At 48.5% G+C, this 8,974-nt stretch overlaps 1 protein-coding gene across 1 annotated transcript in view; it reads right to left on the bottom strand.

Annotated features, from left to right (window-relative positions):
- The window catches only part of ADCY1 (adenylate cyclase 1 (brain)), a gene marked incomplete at both ends in the record, with an annotated part of 244,343 nt that overhangs the window by 21,745 nt on the left and 213,624 nt on the right, over window positions 1–8,974 (bottom strand). The window lies entirely within an intron of this gene.

Here is an 8,974-nt window from a genome sequence, read left to right as displayed (position 1 = left end):
CACAGACACAATATGTTAAAATGCTCTCTATTGAGTATGTGTGCAATATGGGTACGGTCCGCGAGGACGTTCTCCTGCACCAAACCGGTTTTGATGATTGCATTTCCATCCTGACAGCATAGCTGGGGGTTAGCTGTTTTACCCACACAGCAGCCCAGTGGTGTAGGCTAGGCTGAGAGACAGTGACTGGCTCAAGGGCACCAGAAATCAAGACACGCTGGAATCCTCTCCCCCCGTTTGAGACCACACAGTTCATTCATTTTCAGCGTCTATTTTGTTTATTACGAGGTATCGGTGAGAGTGCTGTCGAGTCACTGCTGACTTAGGGAGACCCCAGAGGGTCTTCAAGCCAAGATTAGCAGATAACTTGCATAGCGTTAAAAGTCAGAGCAGCTGCCTCGGCGCCATCTTGGGGAGCTCCCCTTCAAGCCAAGAGACATACGGAGTTGGTTTGCTATTGCGTGGCTCTGTCTAGTGACCCTTTGTACTGACTGGGGCCGACCCTGCTTAGACTTCTGAGGTCGGATGACATCCAGGTCAGGGCATTATGAGGTATGAACTCACATATATACTCTTAAAAGATGCGGGTTGGGTTTTTTTGCAATTTAAGATTGTATGGGAATATTGTATATGCGTGCGTGGGGGACTGTCTAGGCCATAACAACAACAACAACAAAATACAGACATAGCTTCGGAAAATCAAACTGTCAATGTAACCATATGTCTACTATGACTCATGGAATACCAAGACTATTTAGTTGCCCTTACAACAGTCAGCCAAGTGGGCATCTCGAATCTGTCTTTGAAGCTTCCTGTAATGTCTTAGGCCCAGTCTTGCAATGGCCTCCAAATGGAGTGAAAGTGGACCGGAGCAAAATGTGAGCCACTTGGCTGGGTCTGAACCATTTTTCCTGTGCCAAGCATCCACGAAAACATGACCCTCAGGCGGAACCTGTGAAAAGCAAGACTGGCGACAACTCTTGCCTGCATGCGGAAGGTCATGCACAGCACAGGAAAGGGACTCGTTCAAAGAGACGTTTGGCAATCCATGTTTTCAAATTTCTACTGGGCATACAGAATACGTTTTGACATGCATGTTTATTGTGGCTCACCTATCCAGGACCTGGAAATAGTTCAAGAGACTGCATCAGGGGCTTGCAGAGGATGCCTTGGAGATCCCGGACACCTCAAGCGCCTGGTAGGAGTAGCATATACAGAACACAAGAGAATTGGGTGCTCTGGTGTCTCCCGGGGGCTTTGCCAGGTCCCCTAGGTATACCCCAAATCAGGAAAGGGGTGATCATCCCAGAGATCTCTGTCACTTGTCCTGCTGGGCCAAAATTGGATGGAATAGAACCCCCCACTCTCCAGGGCTCTTTTTAGACCCCTGAAAGCAGTGTTCCCTCTAACCTGAGTTAGTATGAGCTAGCTCACTGGTTTTTAGCCTCTGGCCCACACGTTTTAGTCTTAGCTCAGGCAGGATGGCTACAGAGCAAACTAATTCCCCCAAGAGCACTACGGTCTGGGGCCCAAAATTTACTAACTGTACCGGGCCCCAGAGATGCGAAACTGGCCGCTACAAGGGCTAGGGCTTTTTCGGTGGCAGCCCCTACCTGGTGGAATGAGCTCCCGGAGGAGATCCGGGCCCTGCGGGACCTGATGCAGTTCCGCAGGGCCTGCAAGACGGAGCTCTTCCACCAGGCTTTTGAGTAGGGGCTGCCCCCCCGCCCCCTTGTTATATTGTCATCATTGGGGGCGGAAGAGGCCCTAGGAAGAAAATACCTTGAAGAAAACACCTTGAATATTTGAATGCTGAAACCACTGAACGATTATGGGGAACCCTGGACCTGGCCCGTCATCTTGTGAGGTTGTTGGAAATGAAGATCAACGAGCGCTTTAAGTTTAAATCTATACTGGGTTTTAAATTGTATAATTATTTTTAACTATATGAACTATGTTCTTCTGTTTGCAAGATCTCTTGCCTTGTTAGCCGCCCTGAGCCCTACGGGGGAGGGCGGGGTATAAATCTGATAAATAAATAAAATAAATAAATAAAAATAATTTATTGTAGTAGCCAAATCACTTGGTCGTAACTTTAATGCCAGTAGCTCACAAAGTAGGATTTTTGCTCACAAGACTCCACAGCTTAGAGGGAGCACTGCCTGAAAGGTATGCAAGAGAACCATGTCCTGTGCCCTCAGACTTGTTGCTGCGAAGGGGATGGGAGTGGCTGAGAATGGAAGGAAGGGAGCTGCACCACCCCATGCCCAAGGCCCCACAAAGGTCCACGCCCAGCCCTTAGACCCTTATACACATTCTCACAGTAATTTTTATAAAGCCTTGGGTCCTGACTGGTTCCCACCCCTTCAAAAGTTTCTTTACCAAATATTGTTTCTCTTTCTAATATTTATTGTTTGCCAATAAAAGAGGAGGAGGAGGAAGAGGAGGAGGAGATTGGATTTATACCCCGACCTTATCTCAGAGCCTCAGAGCGGCTAACAAACTCCTTTCCCTTCCCCTCCCCACAACAGACACCCTGTGAGGTAGGTGGGGCTGAGAGAGCTCTTTCCAGAACTGTCCTTGAGAGAACAGCTCTGACAAAACTATGGCTTGCCCAAGGTCATCCAGCAGCTGCAAGTGGAGGAGTGGGGAATCAAGCCTGGTTCTCCCAGATTAGAGTCTATGAACTTAACCACTACACCAAACTGGCTCTCACAGAACTGCCCTTCAGAGAACAGCTCCAAGAGAACTTGTGACTGACCCAAGGTCACACCAGCAGCTGCCTGTGGAGGAGTGGGGAATCAAACCCCAGTTCTCCCGGATTAGAGTCCATGCTCCTAACCACTACACCAAACTGGTTAGATGTGCTAACCCAGGGGGTCCGCAGCTTTTTGAGCCTTGTGGGCAACTTTTGAACACTGACACAACATGATGGGTACAGCCAGAAAGTAGCTGCCATAAAATGGCTGCCATAGGAGGCGGGGCTAGTCACAAAATACCTGCTGCAGCACAAATTAAAAACCCCCCCAAAACCAACTGTGTATGAATTATATGCAAAATAAATTCTACTAAATAAAGAATAATGAATGTACAATTCCACTGTGTAGTGGTCATTTGCTTGATACAATCATAAAGACATCAATTTCCTATGTCCATAAACTGGTATACAATCGATTGTCCATATACATCAAAGTCCAATAGGTTTTACCAGCAAAGCTTTTCCAGATGAAAGATCCACAACGAACACTTTCAAAGTGGAATCAGGAATTCCACCGAATGTGCTAGCCGACTGATTGTCTCGTTTCACATCGTAGCTTTTTCAAAGGAAGGCCAGTATCCCATGATTCTCTATGCCCATCTCAGAAGAGAACACTCCGTAAAATTTCTGTGTTGCATTTCCTTGCAGCAATAGTTTGAAAAACTATAGCTGCAAGGAAATTCAACACACAAAAATCAATTCGCACCACTCCTGAGGTCCTGCAGGGAGGCAGGGCGAGGAGGACCAGGCCGCGGGGGATGGTGGCTCTCTCTTGTAATAATAATAATAATAATAATAATAATAATAATAATAATAATAATAATAATAATAATAATACTTTCCATTTATTAATCGCTTTCCCCAGTGGATTTCCCACATGAATTGGGCATTTGCTTCGTATGTACAATCCTTCCCCCACCAAAGGTACTATCCTATCCCCCAATTATACCGAAGAAACACAAACATATTTTCTTATTTCTTCCCTATGGGTAGAAGAATATCACCCTCAAGAAACATGTCCTAAAAGGGAATTTCAGCTCCTCCGGTCCAGTGCAATAGCTGCAGAGGTACCAACACTCAACTCGTTCACACAATCCAAGGGCCTGTCCTTCAGAACCTAAAGAATTTAATAACCTTTTAATAACATATTGCCGTGTTATGAAATCTGTTTTAACTTTCCAGTAATTTGGGAAATGACCGGAATGCAAATGGCGGGTGTTGAAAGCCACGTCTGTTTATGACAGGTGACAGAATAGGGCGACAGTGACGGGTGAGTGTTCACAGCCTCCAGTGCGGCTGCTGTCGTGGGACTCTGAACGGATCCCCGATTAATGAAGGCTCCCCCTTGTGATCAAAAGTCAACGACATCAACTGTTCATTGTTTGACCTTACAATCATGTTTACTGGTTGTTCTCAAATCTCGCCCAGGTGTGGGCTTCCAAAAAGGCCCTAAATATTTTCAAGCCAGTTTGACTTATTGTTTTATGGGGTTTTGGGGAGCTGTGCGAAGGCAGTGCCGCTCATAAGAATTTAGCAGGATTAGAATTGCCACCCCTAGACTCTGAAAGCCCTTTTACATTTAGAGACAGCCCATAAAGTGAAGATTTTACCCAGTGCCCCCTTTCCCTTCTACGCAGAGGCAAGAAGCTGTGCCTGGAAGAATTTTCCCATCTGTACGACAAATCGAAGAAGAGGAGGAGGAGATTGGATTTATACCTGGCCCTTCACTACCCGAAGGAGTCTCAGAGTGGCTGATGATCCCTTTCCCTCCCCCTCCCCACAACAGACACCCTGTGAGGTAGGCGGGGCTGAGAGAGCCCTTTCGAGGACTGCCCTTGAAAGAATAGCTCTGAAAGAACATATGACTGACCCAAAGTCATACCAGCAGCTGCATGTGGAGGGATACACATTTTCTATGGATGGCCAGATTCATCCGGCGTAATCCCGATTAGAAATGTTTCTATTTTTGACCCAGGAGCTTCACTTCAGTGCCCTTCTGTTGATCCTAGCAGAACTTTAAGGAACCAAAGTCAAGAATTCAAAAGAGGGTATTCCTCTCCATTTCCCCTGAGTCCATGGAGACCACGAAGACCACAGAGGGGAAAATGGTCTGACCCATGGATGCCCACTCCCACAACCCCAAGCATCAGTGACCCATAAAAATGTGGTCCCATGATGTGCAATGTAGAACCTTTCGCCAAAGCCCATTCAAACTTTGTTCTCTGTACACGAATTAATTTACAAACTAAACACATAAGACTGTGGGCCCACAAAGGACAAATGTTGAAGGGGGTTCTATTTTTTTTTGTGTGTGGTGTAAAAGGACAAGCGGAGGCTGGACAACCATCTTTCGGGTATGTTGTAGGGCTATCTTTCAGCTATAATCCTGCAGATGTGCAGGGGGTTGGACTAGATGACCTGCAAGGTCCCTTCCAACTCTCTATGATTCTATGATTCTAACTGTGCACTTGGGCAAGGATAATAATGACGGCTCTGCCTTTCGTACCTTTTCAATAAAAGATTTTAGAAGTGTGAATATTTTAAAACCTGTCCTTGCCGAAAAGTGTAAATGGCACATGAAAAAAGCTTCCCTACATTATTACTTTCTCTCCTGACTTAATGAGACTGCAGCAATGATGGAGCTTGCTGTCAGACCAGATTTTTAAAAAGCGGGGGGGGGGGGGGGTCTATGCATAATCCTCCTTTAAATCCAGAGAGGGACTGTTTTACCTTGGAAATGGAGCGCATCCCTGACCATTTGTTGCCTCTAATTATTGATTTTCATTCTTGACGTCTTGCTCAAGCCACTTCGTATTAATGTCAAAAAAGAACGATGCAGAGAGAATACAAAATGGAGCCCACCTTCCAGCTTCTTGAGGTGCAGGGGAGGGGGCTGCAATGCAATATTAAACCGGCAAGCAACACCGGTGTTCAAATAAGGTTCTTTCATCTTGGTTGAGCGGCGGCGGGGCTCTTTTTGTAGCATATTAGGCGACAACCCCTAATGCAGCCAATCCTCCAAGACCTTACAGAGCTCTTCTTACCGGGGCTACTGTAAGCTCTTGGAGGATTGGCTACATTAGGGGTGTGTCGCCTAATATGCAAAGGAGTTCCTGCTACAGAAAGACTCGAGCCTATGGAAGAACGATTCATTCACCTCTGCCCCCACCCCACCCCCGCCATGGGCTTCTTGTGACTTGGGAGGGGGTCCTTCCCTTTATGTGTGTTGCCCAAGAGCACAGGGGGTAGGGAATCGTCAAAAACCAGAACTGGCATCAGCATACCCCAAGGTGGGGGCAGCTGCCGGGGCCCAAAACTCCTGGCGGGGTCCAATGTTGCTGACCCCCCAAACCCACGCGCCTCTCCTGTCACCTGCCCGTGTGCTCTTCCCTGCCCATTCGCTTGCCAGTGCTCCACAACCCATGCTTCCAGCTTCCGAGCACGGAGGGGGAGGTGCACACGGGCAACATGCAGCGATGGCACTGCTGAGAGGCACGGCTGCCTCACAGCAAGTGCACTGTTGGGGAAAGGGTATGAATGTGGCACAGGCAGTGGGAGGCTTGCTGGGGGGGGGGATGCACAGCCTGATTGGGGGTCTGTGGGTTGGAGGGAGGAAGGGGAGGCACGAGGGGGACCCGGGGGTGGGCATGAGGGGGCTCCTGGGCATTGTTTACCCAGAGGAGGAGGAGGAGGAAGAGGAGATTGGATTTATATCCCGCCCTTCACTTGGAGTCTCAGAGCAGTTTACAAACTCCTTTCCCTTCCCTTCCCCACAACAGACACCCTCTGAGGTGGGTGGGGCTGAGAGAGCTCTGACACAAACTGCTCTTTTTCAAGGACAGCTGTGCCAGAGCTTGTGACTCACCCAAGGTCACATCAGCAGGTGCAAGTGGAGGAGTGGGGAATCGAACCCTGTTCTCCCAGATTAGAGTCCGCACACTTAACCACTGCACCAAACTGGCTCTCCAGAGCCAGTGTTTCCTCTAAGCTGAGTTAGTGTGAGCTAGCTCACAGTTTTTTAGCCTCTGGCTCACACATTTTTGTCTTAGCTCAGGAAGGATGGCTCCAGAGAAAACTAATTTATGCAGGAGCCAACTCGCTCGCTCACAACTTTAATGCCAGTAGCTCACAAGGTAGAATTTTTGCTCACAAGACTCCACAGCTTAGAGGGAACATTGAGGAGCCAGCACTCCTCAAAACAAAAAATGTTTAGAAAGCTCAAGCTGGCCGGGCAATCAGTATGCAGGTGCACAATGGCCCTGAAAAGGCTCACGATGCTGGAGTGCGCCAGTCAGTGACACAATGACTGATCTGTGGGCCCCGCGGAAAAGCCAGTCGATATACCGGTGGAATTCACGGAACGTTTTCCCCCCTGCCGGCTCGGCAGACACTCCATTGATGCATACCAGAGATCTAATGCTGTTAGCCAAGTTGTGCAGGGACATCTGTCACGCCCATAAATCAATCACGGACACAGGGATGGGGAAGCGGCTGATTGCTTTTATGCCGCGATGACAGGCGGGAGCGGCGGTTCCCCTCTGTGTGGGGCAGGCGGCCCTTGCAAATCCAAAGGCGTAACGGGGCTCACCCTCAGCCCTTTAACTCACGCACAAACATAGACGGACCTCGACAATATGCAGAAAGGCTCAGCCGCCATGCATAAGAAAGTGTGTTCCAAAAGGGTCCGATACGCCTTGTTTTGCTTGATTGTTTTCTGTGCTCTTTTTGCAGCTAATGTACTACTCGTGTTGGAAATAGGGCTGGCCAGCTCTGCGTTGGGAAAAACCTGGTGATTTTGGGGGTGGAGCTTGGGAAGGGCGGGGTCTGGGGAGGGGAGGGGCCTCAGCCCTTTAACTCACACACAAACATAGACGGACCTTGACAATATGCAGAAAGGCTCAGCCGCCATGCATAAGAAAGTGTGTTCCGAAAGGGTCTGATACGCCTTGTTTTGCTTGATTGTTTTTTGTGCTCTTTTTGCAGCGAATGTACTACTCATGTTGGAAATAGGGCTGCCAGCTCTGCGTTGGGAAAAACCTGGTGATTTTGGGGGTGGAGCCTGGGAAGGCGGGGCCTGGGGAGGGGCCTCAGCGGGGTAAAATGCCACAGAGTCCACCCCTCCAAAGCAGCCACTTCCTTCGAGGGACCTGATCTTGGCCATCTGGAAATTAACGGCAGTGGCAGGAGATCTCCGGGTGTCCCTGAAAGGTTGGCAACCCAGCCTGGAAACCACAAACGCAAAACCACCTCAGCCCTGGCCGCAGGTTATCGTGAACACCCACGCGATCCACGCACAATTGTTTTTAAAACATGCGCTGCGTGATTCTCACGTTACGTTTGACACGCGTTCAGATCAATGTGTGGTTTCCCAAGTTTTGCCCCCAATTTCGTTTGCAAAGTGAGCATCTGTTGGCTTTTTCTTAGGAGGATGGGCACACATGTATATGGAGGCTGTACGTGTGTTCACCGTAGCACAGCTCCCGTATATTCCTCAATGCATATTTCGTTTTAAGTGTCCCTCTCCCCCTCCCTCTAAATGGCCAGGCAGTTCAGAATTGGAACAGAAAATTGTAAGTCGCCACCTTGGATCTTTTTTACTCTGGTTTTGGTTCTCATCAACTGTATATGGATATTTTAAAATGTGTACTGCAGGCTGAACTGCAGGCTGTGGAAGGTCAGTAGTTCAGCAGTTCGAGACCCAGGGTGCCGCATGATGGAGTGAGCTCCCGTCTCTAGTTCCAGCGCCTGCCAACCTAGCAGTTCGAAAGCAAGAAATTGCAAGTAGATAAATAGGTACCACCTCAGTGGGAAGGTAACAGCGTTCCGTGCGCCTTGGTGTTTAGTCATGCCAGCCACATGACCACGGAAACGTCTTTGGACAGCGCTGGCTCTTTGGCTTTGAAGCGGAGATGAGCACCGCAACCCTAGAGTCGGATTCGACTGGCTTTCGAGCAAGGGAACCTTTACCTTTAGTACATCACCCAGAGCCCGGCGTAAGCTGGGATAGGGCAATTAATAAATCAAATAAATAATACTAATAAAGTCACTAGCCTACAAAACTTGACTTGCATGCTTGGTGACACGTGTCTGTGTCAGCTATATGTGGCTTAAAAAGGAAAAAACCCTTTTCCAAAACTCCTCTTGCTTGGTTTAAGGGAGGCCGTTCCTACTTGTTATAAGCAAGGAGAAGAGAAGAAGAGGAGGAGGAGGAGGAGG

The sequence above is a fragment of the Gekko japonicus genome, unplaced genomic scaffold (assembly GCF_001447785.1).
Source record: "Gekko japonicus isolate JY-2015 unplaced genomic scaffold, Gekko_japonicus_V1.1 scaffold2166, whole genome shotgun sequence".
In the NCBI taxonomy this organism is placed as follows: domain Eukaryota; kingdom Metazoa; phylum Chordata; class Lepidosauria; order Squamata; family Gekkonidae; genus Gekko; species Gekko japonicus.
This window is presented reverse-complemented; position numbering and strand designations above follow the sequence as displayed.